General features: G+C 33.3%; 1 pseudogene; it reads left to right on the top strand.

Annotated features, from left to right (window-relative positions):
- Positions 1–1,706: 1,706 nt before the first annotated feature.
- LOC110306531 overlaps positions 1,707–27,784 on the top strand; it is a 35,784-nt pseudogene continuing 9,706 nt past the window's right edge.

The following is a 27,784-nucleotide window of genomic DNA, read 5'->3' as shown; positions in this document are numbered from 1 at the left end:
CTGATTATGGGATGGATCCCTGGATACGGCAGTCTCTAAATGGTCCATCCTTTCATCACAGCTACGAACTTTGTCTCTGTAACTCCTTCCCTGATGTTTTCTTTTACTTACAAGATTATAATATAAATATGTCATTTCTCCCTTCTCTTATATCTAGTTTTCTTCTGTTATGGAAGTTTTAATGCTATAAATATTTGACCTTCACAATCAAATCATGAATTTAACTGTAATTTATACATTCTATAACTTTAGAACAAAGTCCACATATATAATATATATGTATTATTTATGAGTAGTTATTATTTTAACATAATACATTAAAAATTCTTAAAGAAGTACCTTTAGTCCAATCTGAATCTGAAGATAACATTGCTTTGTGTAGTTTTCTGTGAAGCTACAAAAAATGGAAGTATCATGATAATTCCTTTTGGGTTTATAAATATCTCAACATAGTATACTATGCATGATCATATGCTATATTCTTATAGGTATAAGTTCTCCAGAGTTACAAAGATGTTCATTTTACCACATCATATTCTTCAGTACCTTAATGTATGTATGTATGTATGCATGCATGTATGATGTATGTATGATATATGTATATTTATCTTTATGTATATGCATACATAGTTATATACAACATGAGCTGAAGTATTTAAAGTATAGTGTTTGTGCATCTCCATACATACCTTATATGAACCTACTGACTATTTTATATTTTTAAAAATTAACTTGCCAAAAAACTGACTTGCCAAAAAATTAACTTGCCAAAAAATTAACTTGCCTGCTACATTTCAGTACATATCATCACATAGCATAATTTTATTAACATAATTTACAACTAGAAGGTTATGGTACTGGTAAATCAGAGATATAAATAGAGTTTGGAGGCTATGCCTTTTATAACTATGTGTTTAGGTTTTCGTTTTGATTTTTTTTTTAATTATATCTTCACTGAAATCCCCTTATAGCCATGAAAAAATTTTTCAGAGTGATCTCAGTGTGGGGCAGTGGGCTGCACACAGACAGCCTGGTCTCCAGTCAAGAATAGGTCTAGAACCCAGGGGATCCAATGGGTGGTGATTTCCACCTACATGGGACAGAAGGTGTTTGATCATGCTGTCAAAGTTACCACCCCCACAGCCCACACCGGAGAGATGTGTGACTATCAGTTTTGCAGGCAATGTCCCAAGCTCCTGGTATTCTGGCTAGACTCCACCCCCACAGTTACCTGACTATAGCCAGATATGCTTCTCCCCATAGTTACCTGGCAACAGCAAGATAGCCTAGCCCACTATAAAAGGAACCATTTGGCCCCCTTTCTTACTCTACTCTCTAGCTCTTCTCTCTCTCTCTCCCTTCCCCCCTCTCTCCACATGGCCATAGCTGGCCTCTCTCCCTTTTTCTACCTTCTCTCTTTATCCCTGCCTTTCTACAATAAAGCTATAAAACCATAGACTCTCTGCTCATCAAGGTCCATCATGCTTGAACGATGGGATAGGCTTTCCCTTAATGAGCCGTTTCTAACTTCCTGTGGGAAAGCCTTCCTGCACTCCTGCCATGGACCAGACCAAGGACTCTTGCCCATGTGAGAACCACCTAGCACCCCTCTCTCACTGCCCTCTCATCCCTTCAGCCCCAGGGATGACCTAGTCACCCCTGGGGCCCCAATTTGTTCTCAGCTCCTCAGTGGTATATATCGAGGGATGCCGGAGAGTGAGAACCTGTTATCTCTGGCCTCTATGAAGCCCAGATACCTAGAACTGCCCTTTGTCCAACCATGCTGAGCTGGGGTCCAGTGGCTTCCCACAGCCAGACACCTACCCAGGACCGCATGGAAAGCATGCGCCAGTCGCCCAGTTTCACCCGACCAGAGCACTGGAACTCTGACAGGAAATTTTCTCCCACTTCCTTTTTCCCCGACTCTCCCTACCCAAAATCTCAGTGTCTTGTGACCAACATCATCTGGTTAATGATAAGGACAGATTCCATGCATCATTTAATACCTGATTTAACTGTATCTAAAACTAGTGGTGAACAAACAGTACTGTTTCCATTTCTTGGGCTCCATTGTTCAACACTAAAGATGAAATAGATGAAGATTTTAGGTTGAAAAAGTTCTAATAACCTTCTCCAATTTTTGTCAGAAATGAGAAATATATTTCAGCAAACAATTTAAGTTTGCCAAATGATCATGTATATTTATTATAGAAATTTTGAACCTTATAGGAAATGATATTATTTCTCCATTTAAGTAGTAACTATGAGCAAGAGAATTATTGTGAAGGGCCCTTCCCTGCACATAACGGGGCTGCACAAACGGGGCTTCCATACTTGAATTCAAAGCAGCTCTGGGAACCTGCACAAGGTCTGCCAATCCAATCAACCTTATACCACGGATAATGGAAGGGATCCATTTCTTCACCCCTAGCTGAGGATCTTCTGGCCTAGATGGTTGCTGGGAGAGGAGGGGTATTAAGTGGGAAGTTTCCCATACCCCACTGGATACCTCTACACATAGGCTATATGGGCAGCACTCACTGGAATGATGAGAGTTATGAATAATAAAAGTAAAGAAAAGGAGGACACGAAGTGGGGAAGGTAAGTACATGTGTTGGGGGTCATAAAGGAAGTTTCTGCGATAGAATGGAGATTGGGTTTAATTAAGATATACTGTATGATGTATGCAAATTTAAAGAACAAATTAAATTTATTTTTGAAGAAGAAAAGTTATAGAAATGTTTAAAGATAAATGTCAATAAATATTATTACATTTTAAAGTCATTCTAATATAAATTAACAGTATTTTGTGTAAGTGGGATATAGTATGGGATTTGATTGCTGTATATAATAGTTAATATTTAGATTTGGAACCTACTTAATAACATTTTCAATGATAATTTGTTTCACTTTCAACTTATGTCACTCAGGTACACAGAATAATAAAAATTAGATGTTAATGGCCATATAGAGGTCTCGCATAGATATTACCTAAAGTAATATATAAATATAATTTATTTGTTATTCAAAAATGACATTATAACATTAACAGTTAACTGCATTCAAATTTCTAGATGCCCTATATGCTAACTTGACTCTATATAAATCTCTTTCTTAGTAGTTTTTATAGATTTAATCTACAAATGTGTGTTATAATATTACATTGTAGATTAATTAAAGAGGAATTGCTACTCAACATTGCATTATAGATTAATAGAATAATTTGTTCTTTTCATTATTCTGATCCTTAAGTATGTCATTTAAATTAATTTAATTTATGGGAATTACCATACAAAATTAAAAATAATTTTTAAGGTACTATATTAAAAGAAAATATCAAAAAAAAATGAAAAAGAACCCAAAAATAACAAAACATTGGGAGCCGGGTGAGGTGGTTCATGCCTTTAATCCCAGAACTTGGGAGGCAGAGGCAGGCAGATTTCTGAGTTCGAGGCCAGCCTGGTCTACANAGTGAGTTCCAGGACAGCCAGGGCTACACAGAGAAACCCTGTCTCAAAAAACAAACAAACAAACAAACAAACAAACAAAAAAACCAAAAACAAAAAAACAAAAAACAAAAAACAAAAAACAAAAAACAAAAAACAAAAAACAAAAAACAAAAAACAAAAAACTTGGGGCTGGAGAGATGGCTCAGCAGTTAAGAGCACTGACCGCTCTTCCAGAGGTCATGAGTTCAAATCTCAGCAACCATCCATAATGGGATTGGATGCCCATTTCTGGTGTGTCTGAAGAGAGCTACAGTGTATAATAATACAGAGAGCTGAAGAGAGCTACTTATATATAATAAATAAATAAATCTTTAAAAAAAGAAAATACTCAAACAGTTATGAAATTCATGATGTAGAAAGTAAAGATTCACTTACTATATTTATGTAAATCAAATCTGTCCTCACAAGGTTTATACACATGTGCTCAAATTTAAATATGATGCCCAGTTGTAAAGATGTCATTTTCACTTTATACACACTAAGCTCTGAGATCTGTCATTTTCTGTAGCTATGTTCCTATATGTATGATGATGACAATTTATACTAATCCAAGTTATTGTATCTTCATATAAAAAGTATTAATTTAAGGAAAAACAATCACAATTAAGATGTGCTCTTCTCTTTTCTCCCCCCAAAACTCTAGTAACTACTGTTACAATTTTTAGACCTATGAGATTGACTAAGATGCTACTGATGCGTGACACATGTCCACCTGGCATTATTTGTATTATACAACATATTGTTTGGGTATGAGTAACTGCATATGATGATATTATTTCTAGTATCTACCATTCTTTCATAGCATACTAAAGTGTAAATTTAATGAAAGTGCATACAGAGGAAAATCTGAATTTCTTGCATGCTTTGCCTTTAAATGCTAAATCTGTTTAAAGAAACAGAAAAATCTATTAAAAAATTACACAGACTGAGCTATTTAGGACAAAAAGATGACTGGTTTGTAACTGTATCTAGAAAAGGTGGTTAATGCTTGTTGGCTCAATTAGAGAACCCAGAATCAACATTTTTCAGAGCCTGAGGATAAATTAAAACAACATTTAGCTCTGCTTCTTATTATCCATGCATAAATTCTCCCTAGAGTATAATTAGACCTGTCATTGAATGTGTCTCATTCATTAGAAAAGGATGATATTTTCCTTACTCATAGTTCCTCTTAAAGTAAACGACCACGATGACAATGCTAAACTTTTCCAAGTGGTATTATAAAATTTTCTAAAATTTAAACTACTTTCTGCATTTACACATTACTTTTTCTTATTTCTGCTAATCTGACCTCATACTAAATAACAAAAGTATTGTCTTCATCCTCTTCGTGTCTTTGTATTTATGTGGTCAAAATAGCCTGCATGAAACTTAAGCAAATTTAGTGAAATCCATTTTCTATCTTTTAAATATTATATCATAATAAAGAAATAAAGAGTAAGGGAATATGAACTCCAGAAGAGAGATAATAAATACATTAAAGGAAAAGTCTAATAAAAAAAAAACTTAAGTGTTTGGAGCTGTCTCTTTTTATTCAAGTTGTGTTAAGGCAACCAAATTGTTGAGATTTATTGTGTAGAGTTACCTGTCATGTCTATAGAGCACTATCACACATCAAGGATCCTGGTCCTGTAAGTCTTACAATTTTTTTCTCTCTTCCTCCAAGATTTTCCCTGACTCTGAGATGTAGGAATTTTATTGCATATATATCAAGTAGGGCTGGGTTTATATTTATATATACATGTCCATGTATCAGCATTCTGACCAGGTATAGATTTCTGTAATTTCCTCCACCTATATCAAAATAACTTCTCTGATGAATGGTGAGTTTTATATATGCACATAAATAATATATAATATATTTTATTTAATTTTTGAGAATTTCACTATTTGTACAATGGATTTTGGCTTTGTAACATTTATTTCTCCAACTGTCCTGCGCCCATCCAGCACTTACTCCCCATAAGGTCTCCCATTTTTAGGACATAATATAAAGAATGCATGTCACAATGTGCTTTGCATATAATATCTTGCCATCTGTTGTTCTTTTGCTAAGTTAATCATTTATGTGCATTCAGCCCATCAATAGATATATTTTAGCACAAAAATATTTTAGTAAGTTTTTACTATAAAATCTAATCAATACTAATACAATGTTCAATATTTGGGAAGTGAATATATCAACATGATTTCTAAAATTCACAAAATAGAAAACATTAATTGATGGTGCTTATCAAACAGAGGACACATCTGTGGTTAGATCAGTTTTCTTTATCAATATTATTGTCATGCTAACTGGGCTCACTTTTATAAAAGTAGTGTATTTTAAAGTATAAAATCAGAGTCATATCCACTATATATTATTTTTTCTCCAAATACCACTGAAAACTTTTTTTGATGAAATAAACTTCAATCACAATTTTCACCACTGTTACATACATATAAGTTCCCCCTTACATTAGCTATCTAATATTGTCCATTAACATAAATTAATCTCCTGACAAAATATCAAGAGAGAAACCATTTGTAAATATTTATTAAAGCACAATCACCATCTCATATTTTCATACACCATTAATCTCAAGAGGTATAATATGTGGTAGATTATTACTTCCACTTAAACATAGAATAAATGGAGTTTGATTCCTGTTGAAAAGGTGAACTTCTGAGCCCTTATAAAAGAGCATGAGAAACAATGCTAAATCAGTGGAGATATTGAAAAATATTAAACAGAATCAAAAATTACATGAAGAAATCCAAACACTAGTGAAGAAAATCACCATGATCCCTGAGACACAAACAAAACTCTCTTGACTCAGTTTTGTTATTTAATTATAGCACTTTAAATAAGCATTAAGTCTGGACAGCTACAGTGTACTCACATATAATAAAATAAAATAAATAAATCTTAAAAAAATAGAGAAGTATATTCTTTTTGGTGTTAAAAAAGGAATATAATACAGATATGAAAGGGGGAAAGAAAGGAAAAGGAAAGAGAAGAGGAAAATATTAAGAACTATGTGAAATTCATGAAATATAAAGCCTGTTGTTTTCATAAAATAACCATTTGATTATATAGTCAAAGGAGAAAACATGTTTTCTTTGCATATTACTTGTTACTTTAATGGACATACTTTTTAATTAGTTCCTTTCTACTGAGATAAAACAAGATGAGTTTACACTGAAACATTCAAAGTGAAGAGCTCTTGGTGTGTTTTGCCATATGTAATAGGTTTGTGTTTAATGATAATGTAATATGTGGTTTAGTTAAAATTGGCAGTGGTGGTTTGAATAAGAAATGTACTTCATAGTCTTGAACCTTTGGATATTTATTCCCCAGTTGTTGAAGCTGTTTAGGGAGATTCAGGGTGTGCAGCCTTTCTGCAGGACCATGATAGTGGACTTTGGGATTAAAAACTTCAAGTCACTCTCAGTTTGCTGTCTCTGCTATGATCTATGGTTCAAATACCAGCTCTCATCCTACTCTGGAGGAAAGCTGCTATGCTTTTCCTCCTGTGGCTACCTTCAGTGATGGACACTCTTCTCTCTGTAACTCTAAGTCCAAATAAACTCCTCGTTCTGGAAATTGTCATGTAGCAGTGTTGGATCAAAAGCTACAGAAAAATCACTAATGCATAAGTATTTATAGTTGTAGCCATATGGACATGCATTTGTAGTTTTTGATTGTTATTGTAAATAGATACGACAATGGAAAAGACTATTATAACTCAGACATTTACAAAATAATATGGGATCAGTGAGAAAGCTTACTTTGTGTTCCAGAAAATGTCTATTATTTCTATCCTAAGTATAAATAAAATTAAATTCATATCACAGTAATTAAAAAAATACTGTCTTTTGGTAAATTTCCATTGTAAAAGAAATATTCTATACATGAATTTCCACGGATTTTAATAACAGGACTTTGTAATATCTTTGCTATTTCTATTCTACTCTATTAAGTAATTAATGAAAACACACACACAGATGCATGTGTCTGTGTGTATGTATGTATACCCCCTATAAATATTTAGAATATAAATATAATCAGTATTTATTATAACCACAATATATTGTTGTAACAAATTTAATGTTATTAATATATTTTCTTCATAGCTTTTCTAATTTGTATACAAACAATAGAATATGTTAGTAAGTGGTACCAGCTTTGGGCATATTGTAGTAGACAGTGTATGTACCAAAGATGTCAATCTAATGACACATCATTTTTTAATTATTAAAATACTATTCAAAATATAATCTCATAAGAATAACTTTAAAATGGCTAGAGTGTTTTTCATGATGCATTATTATTTCCTGATCTAATGTCTAACTGGAAAGTAGTCATGATTTTTCATATCTGAACTCTTCCTTAGTAGCAAATTTTCTAATAATATTGTCTCTTTGAAACAGCTGAAAAGGAGGGTGAAATAATATTATAATCTGGTTAAATTGACATAATTTAAGACAATCACATTACATTGTACATCCTGACTCAGTAAGAAATTCTAATTTTTTCTTGTTTATGAATTCTCTATTCAATATTGCAACATAAAACTAAATGTAGGACATGAATACAAAATAAGATGATATGGGGAACGGAGATTACTGGACAGCAAATTATGGTAGTGAGAAAGAGCTGAATATGTGTAAGCATGTGATAGGCATGAAAGAAATTATCTATATGATACCTAGCACTGTGTACAAAGAATATTGCAATAAAGTAAAGGAGTTAAAGTTCATCCAAAGAAATTATATTTACTACAAAAGCATTGACATGAACAAAAATATTTAATTAATTGAACACATACTTAGAACATAAAAGTATAAAATACGATCTTATATGTTTTTGAAGTGTCGATTTTATTCTTAAGTATTTAACTTAGTAACTATATAGCATAATCAGCAAAGTAAAAAGAAAAATCATGTTCACATATCCTAAAAATGCATTTCAAGAACGCATTCTAGTAGAGTAGACTTGCCTATTAGGTAGGACATTACTGCATTGCTTTTCCTGCCTGGCAAATTAACTAGAGAAGATGATGGATGAGGTGGTAGAGTCTCTACTGTGTACGTTTTCATTCATATCCACAACCAAATAAAAGGAAGCAGAGAATGGAACAGATATTTTAGCAATGTTATTTTCAAAATGTAGAAACAGCCTTATATATGTTGAGAGATTAACTAATAAACTTAGCAATTTTCTATAAAAATGAAATATTACTCAGTCTTAAAGATTAAGGAAATTTGACATGAATTATGCCATATTTATGCTTAATAAAGACATGCTGAATGACATATATCAATCACAGAATTAGGTAGTAGACAAAAATTTATGTAAAATTTTTAGGATAGCTATAGTCATAAAATTAATAAATGTTGGCTCTTTGGAGAATGTGAATTGGGATGCAGCCTTTAATGGGTAAAAGCTTTTGATAAAAAGTTTGGAGTGAACTGAAAATGAATAGTATAATATAGAAGGTTGAGGAGCATTGCACATGATGAAGATACTGTAGAACTTTTCATTTACTATGATGCAAATGGAATACTTTATATTCCATAGGTTACTGTTTTGCCAAACATACCTTAAAGAAAGTTGGTTTTGTGTCAACAAGAATAACTTAAGTCAGTTTTTGAAATCTCTGATTTTAATGCAAAAGGACAGTATGAAAAATCAATTATGTGATGACTGAAGATGTTTTTCCCATGTGTCCCAGTGGACATTTAAGGACACATGTTCCACTATGTTCATAGCAGCCTTATTTATAATACCCAGAAGCTGCAAAGAACCCAGATGTCCTTCAACAGAGTAATGATACAGAAAATGTGGTACATTTACAAAATGGAGTACTATGCAGTTATTAAAAACAATGAATTTATGAAATTCTTAGGCAAATGGATGGATCTGGAGTATATCATCCTGAGTGAGGTAACCCAATCACAAAAGAACACATAAGATATGCACTCACTGATAAGTGGATATTAGTCCAGATGCATGGAATACCCAAGACACAAACCACATGAAACTCAAGAAGAAGGAAGACAAAAGTGTGGATATTTCAATCCTTCTTAGAAGGGGGAACAAAATACCCAGGGAAGGAGATACAGAGATAGTGTGAAGCAGAGACTGAAGGAATGTCCATCCAGAGAATGCCCCACCTGGGTATCCATCCCTTAAACAACCACCAAACCCAGACACTATTGCAGATGGCAACAAGATTTTGTTGACAAGAGACTGACATAGCTGTCTCCTAAGAGACTCTGCCAGTGCCTGGCAATTACAGAACTGGATGCTCACAGTGATCCATTGGACAGAGCACAGGGTCCCCAATGAAGGAGCTAGAGAAAATACCTAAAGAACTGAAGGGGTTTGCAGCCCCCTAGGAGAAACAACAGTATGAACTAACTAGTACCCCCAGAGCTCCCTGGGAGTAAACTACCAATCAAGAAAAACTCATGATGGGACTCGTGTCTTTAGCTGCATGTATAGCAGAGGATGGACTAGTTGGTCATCAATAGGAGGAGAGGCCCTTGGTCTTGTGAAGGTTCTATTCCCCAGTATAGGGGAATGCTAGGACCAAGAAGCAGGAGTGGGTTGGTTGGGGAGCAGGGTGAGGAAGGAGGGGGATGGGGATTTTGGGAGAGGAAACTAGGAGAGGGGATAACATTTGAAATATAAATAGACTAATAAAAAAATTCTACTGGTCTTCTAATTACTCAGAAAATTTGCAGTTGTCTTTTAGTTTATTTTGAACTAGTTCCTGAAGGTTTGTTTATGTTTTTATGATAGAATTACTTAGCTTTTGCAAATTCATAATTACTTAGAGATAGAAAAAACATTCCCTAGGGTATTTTAGTTTAGCTAAACAAATGTGTAAGAGTGGTCTTGCATGATAAAGACAGATCATTTACTTTTCAAACGTTGCAGAGAAATTGTAAGATAGGTAGGTGAATGAATGAAGAATCAATGTAAATATTATTTTTCTCCTTGCTATTATTACAGGTGTCATACAAAGTTAAAGATTTCATGGATGAATCTCCATCTGCATTTGCAATATAATACAACTGGAATTGAAGCAGTAATGTTTTTCTGCAAAGTTTTTCATGTTTTATTTTCCCTGAATAGCTTTACTCCGCCTTTTAATTTTGCTTATTTTTTGTGTATATTTTTTTCAGGGCTGAAGACTGAATCTGGGATAAAAAATCTATAGTATGTAATAATATATGTTTATTTCTCCTGAGATAAGTTCAAGTAGTTTCATATATGTGTAAAATACATGACGTCTACACTCACTCTTTTACTGTTCTCTCAAATCTATCAAACACTTAATCCTTACTTTGCAATCATTACTTATTAAATAAATTTGTTTAAGTGATTTGTAAGCCAATTCATGAATAATATAGCTCATATTTACAAAAGTGTTACCTCACAAAAACTTTAGGATTGGAAATTCAGAAATGAGATGGGAACCCAAGAGTTGGTGAGATGGATTAGCTATTGGAAGGCTGTGTGCTTCTCGTGCAGAGCATCTGAGTACATGTCCCAGCACCAAGGTTGGGTTATTCACCATCCCCTACATCATCATCTCTAGGAGACACAATACAATATTCTCACCACCATAGGCATTTGCATACACACACAGACACACACATACATACACACACACAGATAGATACATACACGTACACACACACACAAACTCAAACACATTCACACACAAATATACATTTGCATATATACCAATACATGCACTTAATGAAAATCTTTTAAAGTTTCTGAGTTGGTGTTGTAACTCCTTGCTAAAATATTTGTATAGCACATACTAGGCAATGAATTAGTTCTCTACTATTCTCTACTAAGCAAAAAGTCTTATGTAACTGATGATATACTGTTCATAGTCTAGTAATATATTTTAATTATATAATTTCATGTTTTGTATTGTTCTTAATGTAAACAAAAAATAATCATGGCTCTACCTATAATAAATTACTTTATGCAACATAGTAATTTTCTTCCTATCATATGACAATGAACATACACACACAACACACATGAACACATGCCACAGACCCTCTGGGCCCCTTTGTCTGCATGAACGAGTCTCTGGGGCAGGTGGGCAAAGCGTCAGATGGAATGACAGACAGATGCCCACAGGAGAGATTGTGTAGAATCTGAATGTAATTTGTCAAATCGAGCATCAAACTTTTTATGCAGAAGAAAATAAAGAAGTTGGGTGACACACCCGCATGGTACAAAGAGGTTACTGGATTCCAACATAAAACACAAGAATACAAACACAGAAGGTCTAACAGGAACCACCTGGGATAGAATTCATTGTTAACAACTGGGATCAACAAGAGCTCCACCTAAGATTCACTTAATCTTAGAAGCCAGGCTTTGTGCCCTTGCCATAGTTCCTATTTTAGTCTATTGTATAGTCCACCTTTCCCTTAGGCCATTGTAAATACGTGTGTATGGGTGTAACTCATCTATCTACAGTTCTAAGTATCTATTCTGGTTCCTCTATAGGTCTCAAACTTCCTTCTTCTTAGAAGATGGTAAATTCCTGTGTAGGGCAGTGACTTAGCTTTTATTCAAAGTGATAGTGTAATACCAGACACAATACTGAATGTCACTGAATAGGCAACATTCTTCCTGAATTCCAAGCCCATGGTCAGTTCAAGGATTTTCTAGGACATTGGAACACTGGTGAAGGCTTGGCTATGTCAGAATTCAATCTTAAAAGGCACTTATAATAGGATAATACTAAAAGACAGCACGTGGATCCATACACTAGACTAACGCGGGAGTGGAATTTTAATGTATGGGTTAGTAGAGAGGACGCCAGACTCCAGGAGGTGAGTCTCCATGAAACTCTTCTGCCTCGTCAGTGGCTTCCAGGCCTCTCGGCCTGTCAAGCTGACTCGACTAGAGTGCGTGGCAAACACATACACACAAACACACACTAGTGAATTAATCTTAAAATCATTCATTTAATTGTTCATTTTTCTTGCCTAATTCATAATCTCACAGTATTCCGTCAATAAATTTTATTATTTTGCCCCAAGAGCATATTTTTCTAAGTGCGTTATTAATACACTAAAACTGAAAACAAAAAATGGCATTTGAAACACTTTTAAGTATAAAAAACAAGTTGGTGTGTGTGTGTGTGTGTGTCTGTGTGTCTCTGTGTGTATGCATGCATTTGTGTTTTGAATAAAATATATGTATTAAGTACACCAATGAAAATATATAGAGAATAATCCTTTAATTCTATAGGTATTTGCTTAATATCTTAACATATCCCCTTATTCTTATAAGTCAATTTTATTGTTTTATCCTTAAGGTAAGACAAAATACTTTTCCTTTGCAAGGATAACATCTTTAGCCTAGAGGATTTCTCAAAGTGATATAGTGTTACTGATTTTTTTCTATGTTGAAATAGCACAATGAACAGCAGCTTAGAGAAAAATTCCTCTGGGTTAGATGGCCTATGTCATAGTCTATGTGAAGTCAAGTCAGGAACTCAAGGCAGGGAGTTCTGGATACAGGAACTGACGCAGAAGCAGAGGAAGGACACTGCTTTCTGGCTTGTCCTCATGCCTTGTTTAGTATGGTGTCTTGTATAACCCTTGTGTAACATTAGCTTTTGCCACAACAACAAAGGACAAAACTGGATATTGACAGACAAAACTCTGGAAATCAAGCCGCATATAAAACACATAAAATAAATCAATTCAGAACATATTAAATAAATATTTTAAAGAATGAAAGAGTCCAAACTTTAAAACAATAAGAAAACATTTTAAAATCTATTAATTTTTTAACTAGTCAGTGATTATCATTTGATGAAATTTCCAAATCACAGATTTAAAAAAAGGAAGGAAGGAAGGAAGGAAGGAAGGAAGGAAGGAAGGAAGGAGGGAGGGAGGGAAGGAGGGAGGGAGGAAGGAAAGAAGGAAAAAAAGAAAGAAAGAAAGAAAGAAAGAAAGAAAGAAAGAAAGAAAGAAAGAAAGAGAGAAAGAAAGAGAAAGAAGACAGAAAGAAAAACCAACTTTCAATGAGTAGAAATGTAGAATTGCCTCAGTCTAAATTTCTATTCTATAGGGAGAAAATGTAATAAACAAGTGAGAATATAGTATACAGAATAAAAAAAAATCTCATAATATTTTGGGTGGAAGCTGTATTTCCAAATTACATAAATAATCCAATTTAAAAACGAGGAAAAACTTTGAACATAAATTTTCAAAAGAAGAGATTAAAATGCTCAACAGTGACTGAATGGTCTTCGACAAAACAAACCTTAAGGAAATCAAACATAAAAAATAAGGTAGGATAGTATCTAGTTTTGTTCCAAATGGTTTCTCACAATAAGATAAAAGATGACAACTATGATAAGAAGAAGAGGAAAGAAGGATGCCTGAAGACTGAATGTAAATTACCACAGTTATTTCTGAGAAAACCATGAAGTTGAGGTCACCTAGAAACAAGCATGGTCATCAAATTCAATACTGTGTATGGATTCAAAAACATGAAATCACACTTTCAAGGGGGAAAATATGTTACTTTTCTTGTCAATACTGTAAGGTTCTGATGACCAAATAAAATAAGGTATGTCTACATGACCAGATGTATGAATACTAAAGTGTGATATATGTGGGAAACAAAGGGTTATTTTGATTTTGAAAAGAAAAAAACCTGTTTTAATAATATGAAAAACCATGGAGAATAGTATGCCAAGATAAATATAAAAGAAAACAAGCAAATACACACACACACACACACACACACACACACACATACAAGCAGAAATTAGTTCTTTATTATTTCACACACACATTTGCAATCTAAAAATGTAAAATTTAAATTATTGTGCTTCAAAATAGTGCACTACTAGGCCCTATGAGTGAGAAAAATTGTGACCCAGGAGTTAAAAACTTTGTTATATAGAATCAAAAACAGAGAAATTAATCATGCACTATGATAATATTATTAAATTTAAAATTTTTGCATTCCTAAAATTAATGAGAATAGATTTTTAAGTGCTGTCATCACAGAAAATCTGTGAAATAAAGTATTGCCAATTGGTTATTGATCCATTTAACAATTTATAGATATGTTAAAATTATGCTGTGCACATTGAATATACATATTGGCTTGATTTTTAATAAAAATTTAACAATAAATATCAAATAATTTATAAAACCAAGTGTTGTAAACAACAGAAATGAGTCAACTTAAATTGAGAGACTAGAAAAATAAATATTTCAACATGTTGCTGTGAGACAGGAAGTGAACTAACACTATTAAAGGTATATGCATAAAAATTGAGAATCTAGCTTTAAATTATAATGCAGAGCTGTAAATAGATATTTGTAGAGGAATTTTAATTCAGCCTCATAGATGCTCTTGCAGGAATCATATTCAAAGACCTAGCTAGATCTATGTGATCAGGCTGGAATGCAGATACACCACATATTTTAATCCATTTGTAAATTTGTTTGTCAAAGGAGGCAGCAATATTTGAAAGTGACGTGCAATTGAGGAGTAAATTGATGAATCTAAGTAAGATTCATGCAATTCAAATATAGGATATGCCTGACTTTTAGGAGAACAGCATAGGAAAAAGAAGCTATTTAGGAGCAGTGCAAAAGTGAAAGAGATTCAGTCAGTTGGGAGTCAGTGCAGTAAGTGCAATGCAGTAGATTTGAGTTCATTTGTGACTTCATGGAGTGAAGCACAGGCCAGGTAAGCATTATATATATATATATATATATATATATATATATATATATATATATATATATATATATATATATGTTTGTTTTCTGTAATATTTAAGCCTTGTGTTGAGAATACGGATTTTCCTATGACTTGAAGGCAGACACTACTTATTTTATAAGTGGACTATAACAAAGTATAGATAGATACATAGATCCCTATTTTAAATTTGAATTTTCAGTGAACATTTATCTATCATTTTCTACTACTATATGGAGCACTACAGGTCTAATACATAAAGATCTTATATATCTTTTGGCATTTTTTCCTTATTTTTGAAATTATCAAATAAAACTTAATCTGAATATGAAAGAAGTACTATTTGGAAATATATTATTAATTTGTAGAGGAAATCATAATATTTTAAAAATACAAAAATTACTGAAGTAATTTTAATAGAGTACACTATTAAATCTACTAATACTACTATTATACTACTATCTATCTATTACACTTTTTTTGTCTTGATCATGACTTTGGAAAGGAGGACATACGGAAAGACTTAGAAAAATGGTAGAGACATAATAAAACTACTCATCTACGATGTTCTCAAAATATTTTACATATAGAAAATAAATTGGTATATGAGAGCACATATGTTGAGGTTTATGTTACCGCTTTGATAAGGAAACAATTTTGTAGGATGTATACAACTGAAATAAAAATATAGGTATATGCTCTAAATATTAATAATGATGATGATTATGTGATTTTGAAGTTTTAGGTCTTAGTATTTACTTATTAAAATGAGCATATCTTTCCTCAGATAAATTAATTACTGTATTGTAAAATATACTGTTCATCTCTATAAATTTTTCAATTTTTGAAGTACATGAAAATGACTAGGGTAGATGGGATATTTCATCTTCCATAAAATGTTTGCAAATATCTTGAACCAGTTTTGTGTGTGTAAACAGTCAATACATTATTGGCATCTAAAGAATAGAGATCCTGAATAAATGCCCTTCTACAAAATAGCCATCACCAAGTTTCCAACATATCGACAGCACCAGGATTGAGGAATCCTAATTCATATTGTGTATTTCATGTATTTTAAATTTTAACTGGAGCCATAACTCACTAATTAAAAACATGTGAACTTATTAAAAGATATCTGATGGTTCAGAGAATCACCCTGAGAACAAAGGTTTGAGCCTGAAAGTAACACATGGAAAATACAATTTTCACATCGAGTTGCAGGATCCAAAGACATAGGGTAAAATATACTCTGAAAAATAAGAAAATTTACTAAGTAAACTATGTAAAATAAGTAGGTAAAATACTTGTGGCATGTATTTTTAAAACTAGTTTATGAAAGCAAATATTTAAAAACCATGCTTGGAAATACTTTTAACTGTTAATAGCAAACAGAACAGTGAAACATATGAACTAAGTAAAATATTGACATATAGAAAATGTATCTAACTGATTCTGCATATTTAAATATAAAATATAAGCAAAAAGATTAACTCTCTTTAGTAAAAAGAGATTTTGATTAACCTCTCAGTTGTATGTGTTGCACTGCAAATTCAGTCCTCTGACATTTTAAAAACAACTACAGCTTATTTTAAAACATCTTTTGACTACAAATAAAGTAAACACTGGTCAATATGTTGTTAAAATAAGTAGTAAAGAAGATGGATGGGGCGTCATCTAATATCAGAAATTTTAATAGTAAAGGTTAATTATACACTGAAAATAGATTTTAAGATAAAGATGATTGGTAGATAATTTTATATCATTTCCATATGAGGTATATAAATTAATCTTTATAAAATACATCAAATTAATACTATTTATTTTTAATAGTTAATAGAAGATGATTAGGCTTTAAATGTTCTAAAAGTAAGTCATGGCATATGGTCTTTTATCATTATAGATATCAGGATGGAGAAGCCTGTTTAACCATTTTACATTATAAAAAAATAATAAATCTCATCAGAAGTAATTTTCAAATTTTTATTTTAGCAATCTACTACAGAATTAATTTAATAGCTAAAAGAGTTGACACTATTATTCTATGTAAATGTAGTTTACTTAATACACAAAGCTTTCTTTGAAATAAGACATAATATTTTAAGTTAAAATTAATAAAATTCTATTTAGAAAATGACATATCTTCATTTATAATTAGAGAAAGAGAAATCATGACATATTGAGATAAAATTTCTCCTTTCTTAAATTTTGTAAATATTTTGTATTTGTAAATTTAAATGTGCATTTTACAATTTTGTAACAATGGATAAAAATGTTAACAAAAGTTAATATAGCTATATAAGTGCACAACTATGAATAGGGTTTCATTCATATGAAGACTTTTTGAATGTTATTATGGACATGTTACCAGTATATGTATTTGTGTTAGCATGTGTAGTGCTATTTCCAGTGTCTTCATTTTAGCTTTGTATATAGCACCAAAAACCTAAGCCAGGCAGGACCAACATTAGAAAATTAATAATTCATTAGTGTAATGGAGTAATTTGAGAAAATCATGTTACTTAATATTAAATGAAATGCTTTCATTTTTAATGTCAAAGTGTCAAACATAAAGCACATAAGCATGCTGCCTACCATTTAACAAAATAAAAATGGTATGTTCTCACGTATGTTAGGATAGAATTAAAATAAGTTTGGACACTGAAAATCTTGTCTATCTCCTAATTAATTAACAGAGCCATAGAATGGATGTTCTTTGTAATTCTGAGTTCTTAATTAGTTGACCATAATAAATCAAAGAATAATTTTATAAAAAAATAATAATTTTATTTATAAAGTAAAAAAAGTGTATGCACTATCTTCCTATATCCAATCTATTAATTACAAAATATATTTAAAGTACATAATTGATTATTAAAGTATTCTAGTAGTATCTTCTTATAAATATTTCCGAAGGCATCTAATATATAATATTCACAGATTAAATCTTCAGATATTTATAATTCAAAGGTTAGTTAATAAAAATATACCGTTTCTCATTTATAAAAGTGAACAATAATGCATGAATACAGAAGTATTATGTCAAATTAACATACACTGAGTTATAATATCTACTACTTATTTTTACTTATCTTTAATTACTTATCTGTAATCTTTTATTATTTATTTCCAATTCCAATATGCATAAAATGACATGTGAAATATGTAGATCTATTGCTTCTGTAAATTTAGCAGTTTCAGAATTCATTTATATTTGGTACATGTATTTATTCATGTGCATGTATTGAAACACGGCAAAGATGTTATCCTTTAGTGCCAGGATAGCATCCTCTCAGTGATTGGTTTTTACCAGAACTGCTTTACTGTCTTAATGGGAAAGGGAAGTATCTGAACCATCAACTTAAATTCAGAAATGAGAATTTAAAAAACCGACTTGGAAATCTTGGTCTAGGTGCCTTCAAAATAAACTTATGTTTATGACGATTGCTGTAATCACCAAGTACATATATTATATTATTAATAGCCTGTTTCTTTAAAGTTTGTTAGTTGAGTAATACCTTAATTCACAAATATAAACATGGGATATACGTGGACTATATTAGTGTTAAAACTCGTAACGTTTGGCTAGAATAACAATAAGTGATATGAGTTGCTGTACTTTCTCACTGGAAGGTTTCAGCATGAGTTTCCTCACAGCACCTGCTCTCAACCATGCCTTTCCTGTTTACCCTTTCCATTCCAATACCTCAAAGAAGATTTTGCATATTTTAGCGTTACTAAGTCTCCAAAACAATGAGTATTGTTTGTGTCTGAGGGCCTAGAGTTTTATTCCTTGTGTAAGTCACCTCAGCAGGATCCTTCTGTTTTTTGTTTGTTTGTTTGATTTGGTTTTTTTTTTTGTTTTCTTTCTAATATCCACTTCTTAAATATCCTGTTACCTAGTGGGCATCACAAATATTGAAATTACAATTGATGATGAGGGCTGATAATCTTTTTACCTAGAATCATGTCAGCATGTCTTGGTATGTTTTAAAATAGATCAAAACTTTAATAATTTGAACTATATAAATGATACAACTTTATTTGTAATTGTAAATATGATGCCTGTTTTCTAAAAGATATACATGAGTGAATAAAATATGCTGTGAAAAATAATAACTATAAAATGTTAACACCGTGGTATTCCTCATTTTAAGTTTAGTCATTCTAAAAATAGAAAACAGCATTTTAGTTTCAATGATTACTCACTTTTCCTTACTGAGCAATACAAATAGAATGCTGGTTCAATATTATTATATTCACTACTAAGTATTATTAAATTCCCTTTTTACCTGTTTCCCTTAATATATAGTGAATTTAAATCACATACATATGTGTACACACTTTATAGAAGATAATATTATAACACAAAGGTGTGACTTATGCTATTAAATAATTATATTAATTACAATACACTCTGACTAACAGTGGCTAACATAAGACATTACAATTATTGTTCATTATTATGGTGAAACTTGTTTTATGTGTTTTTATACACATTCTTCTAATTTTATTAATTTTCAGAATTCTAATCAGTAATTGTAAATTTGCTTCAATCAAAATATCACACAAGATAGAGGACAATAGAAATTGATACGTAGAGTATGAAAAGTAATATAGATCTATATCTATATTACATGTTTACATAGAATATAAATAATCAAGGTGCCCTTCCATGCTCAAGAGGAACTACCAAAGTAGTGGCAACAAAATTCAGGGTTTCTGCAAGAGCAGTGCATGGTTTTGACCACTAGGTGGCGCTTCCAGTCATGTGCAATGGACTGGGCCTTGAGTATGTTGGGTGAGATCTCTGCCAAAGGGATGCATCTGCATTCTATTTAGTCTTAAATATAAATACTGAATAATAGAGTATCCCTCTTCATCTAAGTATAAAAGCTGAAAAATTAAGATGATAAAAATAACAAAATATATGACTTATTCAGAGGATACACTTGATCTTTCAGTTATAACTATAATAAATAGAAACTTGAAATGGGTTTCAGTTACCACTTTAGATATTTGTTTTCATTTGTTTTATATGTGTGAATGGTTTGTCCTTTTTCATGAAAGTGCAGGTTTCCCATGGAGCCAGAAGAGGGTGCTGGATACCTTGCAACTACAAATACAGGTGATTATATGGCACCTTCTCAGGGCTGAGAAGCACGCCAAGTCCCTGGAAGAAGAGACACTGCTCTTAACTACAGAGCAGCTCTCCAGCCCACTTACATGTCATTTTATATCTACATTTTTCCTCACTGAAGTCAGATTTTTCTTATAGTTTTTAAATAGTTCTATTCTATTGACATTAATTGCCTTTATTTAATTCCATATTTTTTTTCAAGTATTAAGATTCTAGATTTTGTCGGGTGTGGTAGCACACACCTTTAATCCCAGCACTCGGGAGGCAGAAGCAGGTGGATTTCTGAGTTCGAGGCCATCCTGGTCTACACAGTGAGTTCCAGGACAGCCAGGGCTCCACAGAGAAACCCTGTCTCGAAAAAACAAAACAAAACAAAACAACACAAAACAAAACAAAAACAAACAAACAAAAAGATTTTAGATTTTATCACAGGTTAAAGAGTCTTTTTTCATCCATGTCTTAGATATTTTTGATAATATTATCACAACGCTTGTAAACTTTTTCTTTCAGTTGGGACATTTTGTTAAAATCTAACTTTAATGTAATTTTGTCTGTATATTCATTCAGTTACTTAGACCCCATTGAATCATTCTGTGTTCTGGGCATACCAGGAAGTTTATAATCCAAAGAGAATTTATCTGCTCTACAGAATAAACATAGCTATGGCTGTTTGGCTCTATACATTTAGGAATTACAGTTTATTTTATATCTAATTCTTACAAAGAAAACACACAGTTAAGTGCTCTCTAGTATGTCTTTGGAAGATCCTTCCTTTGTATCAGGTGTTTATAACTGAGATAGATATTCATCCTGAGACTTGAGAGATTTCACTAGATTTTGGAAATCATCTAGTTATCTCATCTCGAATGCTCTGTAAGACGAATTCCAGATGTTTCAAAAATTCTTTCTAATAATTAAACTCTTAAAATTCAGAGTTCAACGGAATATCTAACTGCACAGGTATCCTAGAATATGAAATGAGACTTGATCTCTAGATAAAGCCATACCTTAGAATCAGATGAAATATTTGTCAGAAAAAAATCAGAAATTTTTCATTCATAAGCCACAAAGTTAAAACAGTATTTTAGTAGGTTGTAGGTTTTCCATTTGAATCAAAAGGAAGATAATTAAGTATACTTGTGTGGCTCCTTTGTCCTTAGCTTCAGTGATAAAAGCAAGATAAAGCAACAAAACAGATACAAACATTATCATTTTAAACTACAGAAGAAGAGAAACTGAGTTACATAGATCATGCATATTAAGTTATTTAAAAAATGTGGAAAGAGAGGAGAAAGAGATTTATGGAAATAAAACCTCTTTTAAAAAAGTAGTGTAGTTTTCTAACTAACTGAGAGAGCAAACTTAATTGAAGTATATTTATACTAATCTGCAACATCTTCAGAAAAAGTCAAATAATCATTGCAAATCTATTCCAAATTTGTTTATTGACTGATAACTTCATTAAAAATAGATACCCAAAAACATTTACAAAAATGAGTGTTCTGTATTGGAGTCTATTGATGTAAAACACAAGCAAAATCAAAAACAGTAGCAGCATACACACACACACAAACATATATACTATATATAGTTTGTATAATTGCTAAAATGTGAAGACTATTAAATGAAGAGCTAAGCTAAAAATTTCCAAGAGCACATTACAAATTTAAGACTTCATCCCAGGNATGCAAGGATGGTTCGATATATGAAAATCCATCAACATAATCCACTATATAAACAAACTCAAGAATAAAAGCCACATGATCACTTATTAGATGCTGAAGAAGCATTTGACAAAATACAACACTCCTTCATGTTAAAACTCTTAGAGAGATCAGAAACTCATGGCACATACCTAAACATAATAAAAGCAATATACAGCAAACCAACCACCAATATTACATTAATTAGAGAGAAACTAGTAGCAATCCCACTAAAGTCTGGGACAAGACAAGATGGCCCACTCTCTCCCTAGCTGTTCAATACAGTACTTAAAGTTCTAGTCAGAGAATGAATCAAGAAAAGGAGATTAAAGTGATACAAACTGAAAAAGAAGAAGTAAAGGAGTCACTACTTCTAGATGTTATGATAATATACAAAGGCAACCCCTAAAATTCCATCAAATAAGTCCTACAGCTAATAAAAAACATCAGCCTGTGGCAGAATATAAAACTAACTCAAACAAATCAGTAGCCTTTATTTACACAAGTGATAAATAGGCTGAGAAAGATATTAGGGAAATGACACCTTCACAATAGTCACATATAATATAAAATACCTTGGTGTGCCTTTAACTAAGGAAGTGAAAGATCCGTATGACAGGAACTTCAAGTCTCTGAAGAAAGAAATCAAAGAAGACCTCAGAAAATGGAAAGATCTCCTATGCTCATGTATTGGCAGGATTAATATGGGAAAAAAACAGCCATCTTGCTGAAAGCAATCTACAAATTCAATACAATCCTCATCAAATTCGAACTCACTTCTTCATAGACTTAGAAAGTATAATTCTAAAATTCATTTGGAATAGCAACAACAACAATAAATAAAAACAGGATAGTAAAAACTATTCTCAACAATAAAAGAACTTCTGGGGAAACCACCATCCCTGATCTCAAGCTGTGCTACAGAGCAATCATGATAAGACTGCATGGGATTGGTAAAGTGACAGCCAGGTAGATCAACGAAATAGAATTGAAAACCCAGAAATTAACCCAGACACCTATGGTCACTTGTTCTTTGAAAAGGAGATAAAACTATTCAATAGAAAAAAGGCAGCATTTTCAACAAAGGGTTCAGCAGGTAGAAGAATGCAAATCGATCCATTCTTTTCTCCCTGTAGAAAGTTCAAGTTCAAGTGAATCAAGGACCTCCACATAAAACCAAACATACTGAGATTTATAGAAGAGAAAGTGGGGAAGAGCCTCAAACATATGGGCACAGGGGAAAAATTCCTGAACAGAACACCAATGGCTTGTGCTGCAAGATCAAGAATTGACAAATGGGACCTCATAAAACTGCAAAGCTTCTGTGAGGCAAAGGACACTGTCAATAGGACAAAATAGCAACCAACAGACTGGGAAAAGATATTTACCAATTCTACATCTGAGAGAGGGCTAATATCTAATACATACAAAGAACTCAAGAAGTTAGACTCGAGAGAACCAAATAACCCTATTAAACATGGAGAACAGAGCTCAACAGGGATTTCTTAACTGAAAAAACTCGAATGGCCTAGGAAGCATCTGAAAAAATGTTTATCCTTAGTCATCAGGGAAAGTCAAATTAAAATGTCTGTGAGATTCTACCTCAAATGAGACAGAATGGCTAAGATCAAAAACTCAGGTGGCAGCAGATGCTGACGAAGGTGTGGAGAAAGAAGAACACTCCTCCATTGCTGGTGGGATTGCAAGCTGGTACAACCACTCTGGAAATCAGTCTGGCAAATCCTCAGAAAATTGGACATAGTAATATCTGAGGACCTAGCTATACCACTGCTGGGCATACACCCAGAAGATGCTCCAACATATACTAAGGACACATGCTCCATTATGTTCATAGCAGCCATATTTAAAAGCCAGAAGCTAGAAACAACCTAGATGTCCCTCAACAAAGTAATGGATATGGAAAGTGTGGTACTTTTGTTGTTGTTTTTGTTGTTGTTTTCTTTTGTTTTGTTTTCGAGACAGGGTTTCTCTGTATAGCCCTGGCTGTCCTGGAACTCACTTTGTACACCAGCCTGGCCTTAAACTCAGAAATTCGCCTGCCTCTGCCTCCCAAGTGCTGGGATTAAAGGCATGTGCTATCACATTTACACAATGGATTACTACTCAGATATTAAAAACAATGACTTCATGAAATTCGCAGGCAAATAGATAAAACTAGAAAAAAAAGCATCCTGAGTGGAGTAACTCAGTCACAAAAGACAACACATAGTATATACTCAGTGATAAGTGGATATTTGTCAGAGTGTTGAATACCCATGATATAACTTACGGACCACATGAAGCTCAAGAGGAAGGAAGACCAAAGAGTGGACACTTTAGTCCTACTTAGAAGGGGAAACAAAATAATCAAGGGAAGTAGAGGGTGGTAGGGACTTGGGAGGAAAAAGGAGAGGGGACAAAGAGGGGAAGAATAGGGTATGAGAGGAGATGTACAGAAGGTCAGGATATTGAACAGGGATGGGGAACTGGTGGTAGCCACCAGAAATTCCCAGATGACAGAAAATCATCCCAGACCCCATGGGGATGACATTATCTGAAATATCCCACAAATGGGGAGGGAGAACCTGTGGAGAGCATATCCAGAGGTTAGCCATGTCCTCCTGGTTGAGGGAAGGGGCCACCCACCCATTTCCAAACTTTCGACTCAAAATTGCTTCTGTCTAAAGGAAATACAGGAACAAAGAGTGGAGCAGAGACTGAAAGAAAGGCCATCCAGAGACTGCCCCACTTGGAGATTTATTCCATATGCAGACACCAAACCCAGACACTATTGTGGATGACAATAAATGCTTCCTGAAAGGAACCTGATACAGCTGTCTCCTGAGAGGCTCTGCCAGAGCCTGGCAAATACAGAGGCAGGTGCTTGCAGCCAACCATTGGACTGAGCATGGGGTCCCAAATAGAGGAATTAGGGAAAGGACTGAAGGAGCTAAAGGGGCCTTATCTGACATCAGTGAAAGGGGAGGCACAAAGTTTAAGTCCAAGTGGATCATGGACCTCAACGTAAAACCAGAAACACTGAATCTAATAGAAGCAAAACTGAGAAAGAACCTCAAACTCATTGGCAGAGGGGAAAATTTTCTGAAAAGAACACCAAGGTCTCAGGCTCTAAGATCAACAATTGATAAATGGGACCTCATGAAACTGAAAAGGTTCTGCAGGGTAAAACACACATTCAGTAGGTTGCAACCTAAAGATTGGGGGGAAAAATCTTCACTCACCGTACATCTAACAGAGAGCAAATTTCCAAAATTTATAAAGAACCCAAGAAGCTAACCTCCTAAAACCAAATAACCCAATTTAAAAATGGGGTATAAAGCTAATCAGAGAATTCACAATATAGCAATCGGTCTCCAATGTCAGAGAAACCATCTCACACCAATCAGAATGGCCTAGATCAAAAACTCACCTGACAGCACATTTTGGCAAGAATGTGGAGATAGAGGAAAACTGCTCCATTGCTAGTGAGATTGCAAACTGGTACAACCACTCTGGAAATCGATCTGAAGATTCTACAGAAAATTGGAAAGAGTTGTACCTGAAGACCAAGTTATACCACCCTTGGGCATATTCTATACCCCAAGGAGATGTGCTTCACCAAATTCATAGCACCACTTTTTGTAATAGCCAGAAGTTGAAAACAACGTAGATTTCCCTCAACCAAAAAATGGGTACAGAAAATGTATTTCATTTTCATATTGGAATACTATTCATTTATTAAAAACAAGGACATCATAACTTTTGCAGGCAAATGGATGGAATTTGAAACTATCATCCTGAGTGAAATAACTCAGACCAAAAGGACCCTAGAGGAGCCAGAGACCCAGAAGGTAATAGATTCTAAGGACTCAGTGAGGGTGACATTAACCAAAATGCCCAATACCAGGGACAGGAAACATGAAGAGTATACTTCCAATTGATTGACACGGCCTCAAGCTGAGGGACAGGGTCAAAATTTCTGACCCAGAACTGTTCCTGTTTTAAAAAACTGCAGGAATAAAAATGGAGAAGAGACTGAAGGAAAGAAGTGACTGGATCATCTTGGGATCCATCTCATGGGGATGGGGACACCAAGGCCTGAAACTACTACAGATGCTATGATGTGCTTACAGATAGGACCCTGGAATGGTAATCCTCCCAGAGTCCCTTCCAGCAGCTGACTGAGATAGAAGCAGATACTATGCTACTGAATGAAGTCAGAGACCCCTATAGTTGATTTAGGGGAAGAACTGGAGAAGATGAGTGGGAGAGTAACACCATAGGAAGGCCAACAGTCTCAACTTATCCAGACCCCAGGGAGCTCCTAGAGACTTAGTCACTAACCAGGAGCATAATGGGCCAGTCAGAGGCCCCTGGCACAAATATGGCAGCAGAGGTCTGAATGGTCAGGGTTTAGTGAGAGAAAATGTGCTTATTCCTGGGAAGTCTTGAGGCCCCAGGAAATGGGGAGGACTGGTTTGGAGGGGGTAACATTTCAGAGTCAAGGGGGAGGAGAAATGGAATGAGGTACTGTGGGAGGTGGGAATGAGAGGGAGCATAGACTACAATGTAAATAAATAAAGTAATAAAATTTAAAAAAAAACATTTTTATATAAACAACTTTGGGAATCCATAAAATTATATTGGTACTACAAGGAAACACTTTTTATCAGTTAATATTATGTTCTCTTTTAGTTTTCTTTCTGAATTAATTCCACACTGAAACAAATATAAATTACAAATATATAAAATTACATTGGCTACAAATTATTCAATAAAAATTCCTGGGCATTTTTGTGAAACTACTACTTTCTTTTTATATACTGATAAAAGGGAGAGAAGAGAGAGGGGTAGAAGTGAAGAATATTCAGGACAGGCTTCTAGTGAAAATATGAGAATGCATTTATCTTGATAAAATATTTGATACAATTTCATATGCAAAAGTCCTTATTTCTGTGGATATGAAAAACGTAATAAATTCAAATATTTTTACTAAATTTCTTCTGTAATTATCTTAAGTTTAAATGTTTTAGGAAGAGAAGTAATGTGATACTAGTCTTAAAATCTCTATCATTTTTATAATACTAAGGATTTAAGAATAATATCACATTACTTCTCTCCCTAAAACATTTAAATTTATGATAATTAAGGAAGAAATTTAGAGTATTTAAATTTATTGTATTTAGATGATGAAAATTCTTTTGCATATGAGTTTTTTATTGTTTGTTAAACCTTTGTTTTTGAAGAGCAATAGAGACAGCTTAGGTAATAAAGCATTTTTCACACATGACAGCATCTGAATTACAGTCTCCAGGACTTTGATGCTGCTGGGCATGGTTGTTCATGTGTTTTTTTCCCAGTAATCCTAGGGACAGATCAAATGTAAAAGTACATTCTCTGGTCACATGGGTCAAATAACGTTGTATAGACAGTGGAGAAAATAGATTTCATGTCAACATTGAAGGCAAGGATCAACATTGAAAGTCATTGTCTGATCTTCTGATTACAACAGAGCACCATAGTATATATCTGCCTACATTTACTCTCATGAACACACACACACACAGAGAGAGAGAAAAAGAGAGAGAGAGAGAGAGAGAGAGAGAGAGAGAGAGAGAGAGAGAGAGAGAAAAGTTATTTCCAAAAGGGAGCACTGACTGGATATTCTGACCAT

The sequence above is a fragment of the Mus caroli genome, chromosome 12, assembly GCF_900094665.2.
Source record: "Mus caroli chromosome 12, CAROLI_EIJ_v1.1, whole genome shotgun sequence".
Classification (NCBI taxonomy): Eukaryota; Metazoa; Chordata; class Mammalia; order Rodentia; family Muridae; genus Mus; species Mus caroli.
The sequence above is the reverse complement of the archived record's forward strand: the minus strand, read 5'-3'. Positions and strand labels throughout refer to the sequence as shown.